Source organism: Argiope bruennichi, chromosome X2 (assembly GCF_947563725.1).
Source record: "Argiope bruennichi chromosome X2, qqArgBrue1.1, whole genome shotgun sequence".
Taxonomy (NCBI): Eukaryota; Metazoa; Arthropoda; class Arachnida; order Araneae; family Araneidae; genus Argiope; species Argiope bruennichi.
In genome coordinates this window covers 100864571-100876734 of record NC_079163.1, presented here as the reverse complement: position 1 = coordinate 100876734, position 12164 = coordinate 100864571, and the positions used below count along the sequence as shown (strand labels likewise).

Sequence of the window (12164 nt, the reverse complement as noted above, 5' to 3'; positions counted from 1 at the left end):
AGTAGGGGGAATTTTCACATTTAAATTGATGTCATATGTTTTATGTAATAAAAATTTATTTCAAGCCATTTTTTAAGTTGCAGATTAATTCTTAAAAAAATTCTTATTAGTTTAATCGCAACCAAAATAGCATCAGAGCAATTCTGATTAGTTGTAATCAATGAATTTTGAACTAAATTTTCATTTGATTTTGTAAAGTTTAATATAGAAATCATTAAGAACTTCAGCATTTGTTTTATAGAATGAATCTTCGTACTTGTTTTTATTTTTTTAAACTTCTGATGATAATTTTCTCTTTTTCCTCTACTACTTTTAATTGTTTTTATACATTGCAAAATTCCTAGAAAGAAGTGCTTATACAATGCAAATTATAAAGGAAAAAGAAAAATACGGAAATGCATAATTTACGAGACTTAGGTTTCAGTTCAAGATTTCTTTTTATCATTCAATAAAATGTTTTTTTTAATAAAACATGTTAATTAATCTTATTTCTGTTGTGAAAGTAAGCTTCCGAACCTGTAGATCGTGGTTTCAAGACAGTGCCGCAGAAACCCTGCCTTATATGCGAATTTTGTGTACATTATGTACATTTTGTGTACCATTAGGTTCAAATGTTTTTCCAATTATATAGCATGTAAATTTGGAGAGGCAAATCCCTCAATTCCTTTAAGATGTATAAGGGTGGATAGAGATGGTGGTTTTTTTTTTTTTTTTTTTTTTTTTTTTTTTTTTGCAGTGGTGTGCACATGGAAACTTTCGCTGGTGTAATCAGTATTATCACAGGAAGCACTGACCACTGCTTAGTTTTCAAGTCTGATCTTATTGCAATTTATAAGAGTTTGCATTATGTTGACACTGTTGCTGCTAAACTAGATTTTAACAGAGTCATGCCTGTATACAACACCTATCTGATTGGACGAATGGGGGGGGGGGATAGACAAGTTTGGATATTTTAGGTCTTATCTTTCAACTATCCTTGTGACACTCCTTCCACTTTCTATGAGACCATCCTATATTGTTAGTCAAAATTATTTCTGCTGAAACCATGCATGGTGATAAAGCACTCATTGACTCTGAAATCTCCTCAATTAAAGGAAAATTGACTTCGGAAATCCTTAGTCAGTTTTGCATGGTGCTTTAATTGAGCTCTTGATGGATATCTTCAATTCAAGAGTAAACGCATTAGAAAATAACAGATGACTCTACGGTTTATTAGAAGACACACCAATACATTTACTTTCCAGCAGAGTCGGAAGTCCTTTCCAAAATGCCACTAGTGTAAAGCTGGCCAGACATCCCCCTCCCACATTTTTGATTATTTAGGTTTTACCAAAGATGGCATATTAAAAGACCCGATTTTATTCATCGATTTTTTTTGGAGAGTTTTGAATTCAAAGCTAGACCATCTACTAGGCTAAGTAACAACTGTAACATAACACATTGGAGATATTTCTCTGTTTAGGTATGGCCTTTCTTTCTAACCGTGGCTCACAATTATGTAATCAAAATAGTCGTATACCTTCAAATCGATGCCAACAAATTAACCCCTTCTTGGTCGGAGTAGCATCTCCTACTTCCGGCGTTTTTGTGCCTGTACCGTCGGAGTCGCATGCCTTGTGGTGAAGAAAAATACTGCGTCGTTGAAACTGAATTCGTCGCTATTTACAAATCTCTTTAAATTCCTCGAATTTTTATATAATATGATACAATAATATATAAATAATATGCAATTTCGAATATAGAATATAACATATATTAATTTTCGGCATTAAAAAATACTATTTTTGGGAACGGAAATTGGAAAAAAAGTCCGACCATGAAGGAGGTAAACTAATTAATAATTTCTTTACTAATTTTTTGTAAGATATTAAACTATTAGATGTCAATTGCGAATAGCAATTCTTTCAAAATTAAAGATAAATATCGGTATTATATAAATGAAATACCGGAATGACCTTGCGAAAAAATATTTCCCTAGTGTATAAAATAAAAATAGAACAGATAATTGAAGGTACATAGCCTAGTTGTTGCATATTTATCGAAGCATCTTCGGCAAGCATATATAAAAATCAATTGAAGTAATATTACAGTTTAATTTTTTTTTTTTAATGTGTTGATGTACTTTTGAAGTATCAATTTCACTTTCAAGAAAGTTTATAATTCTTGAGAATCTAGCTTGATCTGATTTCACATAACTATTTCTGTAACTTCAATCAATCTTCAAATTTTATAAAACATTTTATAAGTTATTATATTTGAATAGACTTAGACTGTTTTGTGATTTCAAAGTTTTTAATTTCTTAATTTTACATTTAAATAATATTTTTCGAAGCCACTTTTGATATTCTACTTTTAAACTAACATATGGCTTTTTGAGCGTACTCATGACACCATTTGAGGGTCCATAATAAACTTGTAGGATGGCAAACATTTCGATTTTTCGATTTTCATCTTTTGTATAAAATTTAGAATCCCTGAAAAGGATAAAACGAAGTTTTGTTTTTTATCTAAATAACTTAACAGAAAAAAAAAAAAAAAAAAAAAAAACATTCTGCACATGATGTTTCGGCATATTTTGTGCTTCATTTGACAGACTCTTCAGTTCTGAATTATGAATTAGCATCTTTGAGATATTTTTTCGAGTTGATATTAACTGCACCTGCGACATTTTTTGAAAAATTACTGTGAATATCGTTTGGAAAATTTCCAGTGACCCCCCCCCCCTTTTTTTCGAAATTGTTTGTTTTATCATGGCATTTATATAAATTATAGGTGTTTTAACTAAGCTTTGATAATAATTCTTTTGATTATTTTTCATTTAATTAGTGTCATTATTTTTGACATGGCAATTAATTGCTTAAGAATTTATTTTTTTTACTCTAATCTTGTTCGATAACGTTGTTTTATGTATTTTTTTTGTTTAATTAAATTTATCGATGTTTCTTAATCTCTTTATTGATTGCCTAAAACAAATTATTGTGTTGTAAGCAAGAGATAATAAATATAAAATCTATCTGAATGCTTTTGTTAAATAGCATTCCAATTTGTGAATTCCTTCATCTTTCAATTTTATTATGATATATCAGATAATGGAAAATCCTTATTATTTCCTAAATCCTTATTCACTTAGACTGCAAGAATAATCTTTCTAAATTAATTCACCCTTATGCTTTGACGTTTCATGCTCACCTGTTTCGTTTACTCGAAAACCGAAAAGAGAGGCGAACGCATTAGGATTTTTCCCTACCGCTAGGGAAAACACTGCAGGAATCCAGAAGTACTAGGGACTTTCATTTTAGCTTGGACTTCCAAAACTGGCTTTACTCGAGTGAAGCAAATGATCGGAACTGCTCATGTGGTGGGTGATGCGACTGATAACGGAGTTAAACTGAAACGCGCTTGTGTAAATTTACGTGTTCCGTTTCCTTACCTAACACGAGCTCTTAATACATTTACTTCAGACTACATTGTGACCCATTGCTGTCAAATGTGTAAGTCTTTTTCTTGAAATTCATTTATTAATTTTCTTAACTGATGCATGATTTTCTAGATGCATTTGTAAATTAATTAATTTGATTTCTGTTTACCACCTTTGGTTTTTATCATTTAAATAAGTTTTATGTTTGTTAGTAGTTTTTTTACTTTTAAATTTGAGCAATAAAATATGCTTGATACTTCTCAGCATATGAAATGCATGAATAAAAAGTTGTAATCAACTAGGTATTTTTTTTCATTCTAAAAGAATAAATTTTATTATGATTTAAGGATATAGCAAAAATAAGTGTATCCTTTGGAACAGTGAGTTATTATTAAGTTCTGAGAAAAAGGTTTGATACCTTTAGGCAACAAAATGGTATTATCGCATTTAAAGAAGCTTTCATCTGCAGAAAGTATTTAATGAAATTTAATCTTGTAGTGAATCGTAGACTTAGCTCATTTTTCGGGATAAAAAAAAAATCTGTAAAATTTTGAGTCCTTTAAATTATATTTGCTATTAATATTTAAATAGATTTTATATTTCAAATTATGTTGCAAATAGAAAATAAAACTTTCTTTCATACTTTAATTGAACTAAAACTTCTTAGAGCTATATATTAGATGAGAGGAAAGAAACTCAAGATCTTTAGAAGGTTAAAAAAAACTTCAAGATCATAAACAAATTCTACCATTTAAATGAATTCCATTAAATTGAAGATTTACGGTCTTAATTTTCTTCCTCTATTTTCATAGTTTGATTTCAATGATCTTTGATGTCTGAATACTATAAATTTGAAAGATTACGCTAAATTGTTAAAATAAAATTGTTCACGGTAAATTTAAAGTAACTTACATAATTTTCTCATTAGAGCCTTTAATTTCAGGTCGCATCATTGTAAACTACAAAGTATTTTTGTTCTATTTTATGGTATGTCTATATGAACCAAAGTAATTGTTTTGAAAAGATTTCTTTTTTGTTTACTGCGTAAGCTCTTTTTCTTTACTTAATGCTTTGTTTTCATCAGTGATCTTGCTTTTTTCTTTCTTTCTTTCTTTCTGCATGGTAGGCTATGCAGTATATTTACATTTGATTTGTCAGTATTCTTTATTTTGCAACAAGGTCGTTACTAATTAGGTGTTAACACCACTACTCGTTGCTTTGCATAACTTTCTTTTGAAAAAGAATAAACTTAATAAGCTCTTTTAATGAACTTTCAAAGTAGAATTAAACGTGCTTTACCAAATATTATTTCGTATCACAAACATTTAGGCGAAATTAAAGAATCTAACAAAGATAAAGTTTAATTACATAGTGAAATATATTAGTATTTTCTAGAGATAATGAATGAGTCATTATAGCTAATTTTAAGAAAATATTGAAAATGATTGAAGAAATTACTCTCGTATGTATAAATTTCCTGACGCTTCGATAATTAAGTACGTTTTTTGCATTATAAACAAGATACTTTTATTGATGATAATTCCTGTCTAAGATAATATGGATTAGAAAAGTAAATAAATAAATCATAAGTGCATTTGACAAGAAAATGTATGTGTCGTATTATCTAGAGTCGAATTATATGCATAGAGTAATGCGCTAAAGACAACTGAGAACGAAAAAATTTTTTGGCATGTTTATGCTAATTTTACTAATTTATAAAAAGCATTTTTGTGGCATTACCTCATAAAGTCTCAATTTTGCGAAATAAGTCATGTTAAGTATCTTCATATGATAGACAGAATATTTATTGCTTAGGATACTCTTTCCAATAACCACTCAAACAAGAAAGATGGATACAGTCGTAACTTAAGGCTTTTGAACGTGATTTCGCAGCGCAGCGTGGGTACTCGGGTAAAAATTATCTTAGTGACTTAAACAAGTAAATCGCTTAGACAGTAGCAATCAGTTACGATGCCATTTATTACCTGCTTACGACTTTCAAGGATGAACGTAGAAGCACACTTAACGTTAAATCAACTTCCCTCGAATTAAATGTCGTTCTCAGAAGCAATTATAAACATTTTCGTTTTTTTATTTCTCATAGCGAATAGTTTGCATGGATGAACGGTGCAAGGCACTTTATATTAAATTTCCTTAAATTAAATGTAGCTCTCGGAAGCAAATATAAACATTTTTGTTTTTTACTTTCAGTTGAGAATTTGACGTTAAATTAAATTTCCTCCTTTTGAATGCTTTTCGCAAGAACAAATTAGACATTTTTGTTATTTTACCTTTAACTGAAATGGATTAATTTTATCGTGCCATTTCTTATGGAATAGAGTTGTTAATTTATACTATTAATTTTAAGTTTTTGCCTGGGTAAAGCGAGTCGAGTTTAATTAGGAAGAAAATCTGTAAAATATATTTTCTGCCAAAATGGATTCAAGATAAGATGAAGCAGACAAAAAGAGACGGGAAAACCTTCTTAGAAAGTGTATAGATGAAATAAGAAAGAAACCTTCTTATTTGTGCTTTTTTTGTTTTTGAAACGGCCGATAGAAATGCAAACTCGTTTAGAAAGATAAAATATTTTAAAACATTTCGATAAGTTTTTTTTTTCCATTTTGTTTCGTAATCAACAACTTAAAACAAATTAATTGAAACTAAAAAGATTTCTGTTCAAGAATAACCGAGTAAGTATGGAAAATAAAAAAAATTTGATAGTTTTCCGATTTTTTTTTTTTTTATAATGTATATTTTCTCTCCTTTTTTAGAAAGTTAACTTAGATATAATCGTATATTTTCATGGGAAAAGGTGAAAAATATTGTGTCATTCAAGTAATTCATTTGTATTGACTTTTAATATCAAAACAATGAAATATTAAGAGGAAAAGGAAAAAGGATCGGATATTCAACTCGGTAAATAGTGAATTGTTTAAGCTTCGCAAATCAAGTTATTAATATTCAAATAAAAAAAATAGGTTAATTAGGATACTAAGAAATTAATGAAAGGAAATATCTGCTTTCTCCTCTTATGTATAGGAAAGCTAATACGAAGATTAAAATTAAGTCGATTGATTTAATCTTGTATAAAATGCTTTTTGGTGATGATGACAGTTTTCTATTATTCAAATATGTTTATGCTTTAATTTCCGGTAAAAAATTTTCCTTATTGGAGTATTAACACTAAAATTGAAATAATTTGTAAATACCTGAAAGATTAGATGATAAACTTTTTTAAATGGAAGAACCGAACAAACCTTTCATAATAATATAAAATTATTCGAAAACCAAAAAAGATATTTCCATATCAGGAAAATGTTAAATAAGGATATAAATAATTAATTGATATAATAATCAATATTAATTACAGTTATATTATTGCAAGAAAAATTCAGACAAAAAATTATTCTCATTGGTTCAGCATTGTGAGCAATGTTTCCGTTTTCAGAGCATTGCAATTTATTGCACTTTTAATTTAAGGTACGGTTTCAAGTCAACATCAGAATTAGCTTATAGATTTATATTTTCGTTCAGAAAATTTGTATTTTCTTAGATATGTAGTGCTGAATATTTGAAAACAGAAACTGAATGCTTGTGTTTGTCCTTAAGGTACCAGGCAATGTGATTAGGTTAGATCTATTTCTAATATAAAACGTCATTTTTCACTTGGAAATCTGAGCTACTTTTTTTTTTTTTTTTTGATTAGTAAAGAGCTAAAATGCAGAGATGCGATTGTAGCAGTTAAAATGCAAAGCAGAGAACCGGTCTTATGGTTATTTGTAGGACAAGCTTGAAATTTTACGATGACGATAAAGCAAATGAGATTGCCAGCATCATTTATATATAAAAATTTTTTTTAAATTTTCCATTGAAACCTTACGTGTGAATGCAGTCAAAGGGCTAAAATATATATAATTAGGCTTTTTAATACAGTAAACAGTGAAAATGTTTCTTTCTAGGCCTTTCATCTTCTTAAAGACTCAAAATGGCTCATTATTTTCTACAGACAATAGGTTTTCAAATATGAAATGGCACAGAGCTATTAAATTTAATGCAAGATATTACAAAATCTTCTATAAATATGTCAAACAGGTTTTGACAATAGTTAAGCGTTTGAAAACAGGAGCAGGTACAAAAAAAAAAAAAAAAAAAAAAATTACTAAACTTATAAATCAGCATCAACGCGTGGTAAAATTATGGGGATAATATGTTTATTCATATATCACTGTAGTTTTATGCAACTCCGTTTTTGCTGTAGCATAAATTTTTCAACTTAAGTTTTTTACAAAATAAAAAAAAAATATATATATATTCCTTATCACTTTTCAACAATAGAAAAAATTTATTACGGACAAGACGAATATCAAACAGAATGCATAGAATTGAATTTATTATCATCACTCATAGTGTTTAAATTTTTTTCTTAACCCTTTGAGACACAGAACATAAAACTACTGAATTTCAGGTGGAAATTGATTAAATTAAATCAAACATACAGTAAGGAAATAAAAATGGCAATTTATTAATTTTTTCGTATATTTGTATGCTAGTTAAGGGTGGCTTTATTCGAAGCTACTGTGGAAAATCTTAACGACATCACGTTTGGGAAAAAAAAAAAAAAAAAAAAAAAAAAAAGCTAGGTGAAGTCAAACGAAGCTACTATGCCTGAAAGGACTAATGAATTGAAAAAGTTATCAGATTAAAAAAAAATGGATGTTTTATCTTCTCTGTTTTTTATGTCATGAAAAAAAGTTTTTTTTTCTTTCAAAAATCTCATTTTAATTAGTATTCATAATCCAATTATAAAAAAAAAAATAATAATCAACCATGGCAGGAAAAGGTACCTTTACTCACATTCAAGAAAATAGCTATAAATTATTTTTTTCAACATGAATTTAATAGATGCGTTGTTATTACGTATATTAGGAAAAATAGTTAATATTTTATTTCCTCCGAAATTACAGGCATTTTAAAGTACCGTTCAATAGGATGTATTTCGCACTATAAGAAATAAACGATAATTATTTAATTCCTAATTTTTGAAGTGTCTTAATTCTTTCATTTTTTTTAACATCAATATTGTGATGAGCTTTTACGAATTCTATAATGTTTGTAATTAACTACTGATTACTTAAAATGTTTTCCCCATTTCATTGATTCTTCCCCTATTATTTTCAAGTTCAATTGAAACAAGTTACCGCAATCCACGCTTCTGAGGTCAATTAGATGCACTTTGTAGGCGTGTATTATTTTCAGTTTTTGTTGTTCTAGCCTAAAGGAGTCTCTTATATTTCGGTTCAATAGCAAGAGTGGGTCGTCGCTTTGCAGTGTTTGTAATCAGAGGAATCCGTACACCCTTCTTTTCCACAATTTATCTGTGTTTGAACAGTGATGAAATCCAGAAAAAGAAAACTGCTGAGTTAAAATCGCAGCACAGCATGCGGACAGAGCTCTCCATTTCGAAAGAGGACCTTTTTTCTATCTGGGTTATTCTTTTTCTTATGAAATCAGACAATAGACGATGGCATTCATCTGCTTTATTTATGGGGACAATTAGATCATCACCTCAGCGTGTAATAACTTGTAATTATATCCCTCATTTTTATCATTTTCAGCTGCGGGAATACGTTTATGGTTATGAGAATTCCTGCAATGAAAGGCAACGAACTTTCTTGATATTCATTCTGATATCTTTTTTTGTTTTGAAATCAAATTAGCAGATAGTGATTTCCTTCCACACTTTTAATGATTTTTTTTTGAAGTGGTGTTATTGAAATATTGAAAATAATTATTTTTATTTCAAATTTTTCTTAAAAAGTTTATTTATATATAGTAATTATACTGAAATAAACTTCTGCATTTATTTTATATTTATAAAATGCTCTTGCTTTTGGAATCTTTTTTAAAAAAAAGCATCCATTTATTTCTTTTTAATCATGGGAAATACCAGAATCATTTTCATTTTGAGCTATATCGATAGTTCTGGGCAGAGTATCCACTTTAATCAAGGAATAATAGCTAATTTCTAAAACGTTAGAGATGAACATATACTTACAGTTGGGAAAATCCTGTAAATAACGTAAAAAGATATTTCATGTAGATAGATAAAGATATTCAGTTATTAAATGTATTAGTCCTATATAGTAAAATATTTCTGACATACTAATAAGAAAAACAAAAAAATTCAACTATTCTGTGACAAAAATTGAAATAAATACGCGGCTTTGAATTTCATTATTTAAACCAATCAACGACCACTTCGAGTGAGTTGCACTCACTGATTGGTGAATATTCCTCTAAATGGCCATTGAAATTATCTAATAACTTTTATTAAATCTTTTAGTAGCAGAAGGGATTTTTTTTCATGTATCATGTAAGAGTGTCAAGAATATTTCCCTAAATATAACAGATAGGATTAATGGATTTTATATTTCATAATCTTTTCAACAGTACATTTATTGGCTCGAACAATAAATAATCCTTTATTTCATTTAAAGCATTTTTCCGGTAAGAAATACGTATAAACATATCATTTGCAGTTTATATCTTAGGCATTGGACCACGATTAGAGTGAACACTTGTATATACGACTTTATAAATTATACCAAGTAAGCCAGGAAATGCATTTCTCAGAAGGTTTTAGAATGTTTATTTAATAGCAAATCTCTTTAAATACTAAAAACGAAAGAACGAGAGAAAATAGAGAAGAGTTTATAGATTACTTAAAAATCTACAAAATCGTATCCAGTGTTCGGAGATTAAAACTTTATTTAGTTAAAGATTTATATTATATTCTACTTTTTTCCAATATTATAATTCCTATTTAATTTCCAATTTACAGAATAGTTGTGAAATCTTTCATATTTTTGTTCATTAATTCTTTTTTTACCAGTATACCAATTCTAACATTAACTCCTATCAGAAAAGCCTCATATTTACTTCATGATTTTTTCCAATGGGTGTTTTATGGCATAAATTTATATTTGTGTTTCTGATGTAGCTACATCTTGGGTGCGGCCACTTAGCCGGCAAGACCTTTAACAAACAACTATTAGCCTACAAGGCATTAAGATAATACTACCATTTAGTCAACTCCCTTCATATAGGACGTGATGCTTAGCTTATTTTTAAATTTATATGAAATTTTGGTTGTTTATATTATATTTTAAATGATTGTAAAATTGCAGTTCTTACTCATATTTTTTCTAGCTCCTAATTATAGTGTTTATAATTAATGTAATAATTATTTGATATATAACGGAGGAAATTAAAAGACGATTTGAAGGCAAAATTCAATGAAACTGGGGCCAAAGCGGCTAGAATTTTAGAAATATTTCAAAGCTAACTTTAGAATATGAAGAGTACTTCGACTACAGTGGATAATTTGTACCTACTAAATCCGCTTTGTTTTCTATGAATTCGAAAGATAATAAATATAACATTAAACTAACTATTATATAATAAAATTATAATTATTAAATTTAAAAAATTATAAAAATAATTATAAAAAATTAAAAATGCTATTATTTCTTCAAAAGTTTTTTTTTAAAAAAAAAACCTTTTAGCATTATTTCTATATGGCCTTTAATCGTTTTTAGTTTTATTATTTCTAATATTTCTAGCTTTTCAACCGAGATTCTAATTAATCACAGTGTTAATCGTCCCCGTTACGGAGTTTACATTACTTAATGCAGATTACTTAGACGTCGTTGGACGATAATTTGTATCTACCGACCCCGCTTTATCAGCTTTAAGTTTTCTGTGAATTCTAAACTATTTATTTAACCTCAGGTGTATTGAACTCCTTTGTTCAGCTAACTCTTTTATGTTCATAAACATCATCGTTTGTATAAAGTAACTGGAATACGCCATTAAATCTGAAATAACACTATTTACTCTTATAACTGGCTTAGGAACAACAATATAAACTTCAACGCAAACTTGGTGAAATGATATAATATTCCTTTGATCGATGTGACTTTATTTTTTTGTGTCATTATGTTCGACTTCAAACGTACTGTAAGTAAATCTGCTTATCACCTTGAAGTTAATCAGCTGTATTATTCATAAGTTGGTAGTTAAAGAATTTCTTAGAAGCGGTGAAATCACAGCGGGCATAGCGTGCAATAGCCAAATACGTAGTTAGATTAGTGACACGTGGACACGTGTCGATGCAAAAGCTTCCATAAAATTATTCTCATTTAGCATTCTTTAAAAATTCACCTGAAATATTTGCTTTAAATTTATGTTCTTGAAATTGTAACTTTGAAAATTAAGGAAATTAAGAAATATTCTCTAAATTTTAATAACCAGTGGATTATAATGGAAAACATGAAATATTTCTATTTTTAATTTAATAATAAAAATTTAATATGCTTAACCTGATCAAAATAATTATGTTGTAACACAAAATAAAAAAAAATAAAAAACGATATTGTATAGTATATTTCTAGCTTTTGTCAAATGTTGTATGTAGTTAATGCTAGAGAGCAAAATTCTATAATATTTTAATGATATTTCTTAAATTTATTACTAAAGCTAGAGAAAAAAACAAACATCGTCTAATCCTAGTGAAAAGAAATATGCACTTTTTATCTATCTTTCAAAAATAAGACATATTACAAATAATATATTAATTTCTAATAATATATTTAGATTTTTGTATATATCTTCACAGATAAAATTTCAAAAGTATGTTCAGTTTGCTTTTTTAATTCCATCCTTGCTATCGAAATATCTATTT

At 28.1% G+C, this 12164-nt stretch overlaps 1 protein-coding gene across 7 annotated transcripts in view; it reads left to right on the top strand.

The window, feature by feature from the left end:
* LOC129960605 (uncharacterized) overlaps positions 1-12164 on the top strand; it is a 238245-nt gene that overhangs the window by 146653 nt on the left and 79428 nt on the right. Inside the window, exon 1 of one of the 7 annotated variants that reach the window (XM_056074120.1) lies at positions 3339-3491. The exons of the other annotated variants lie outside the window; for them this stretch is intronic. The gene's annotated coding sequence lies outside the window, so the exon portion shown is untranslated. Of the gene's footprint in view, positions 1-3338; positions 3492-12164 lie in introns of those variants that run through there. 7 annotated transcript variants of the gene reach the window in all.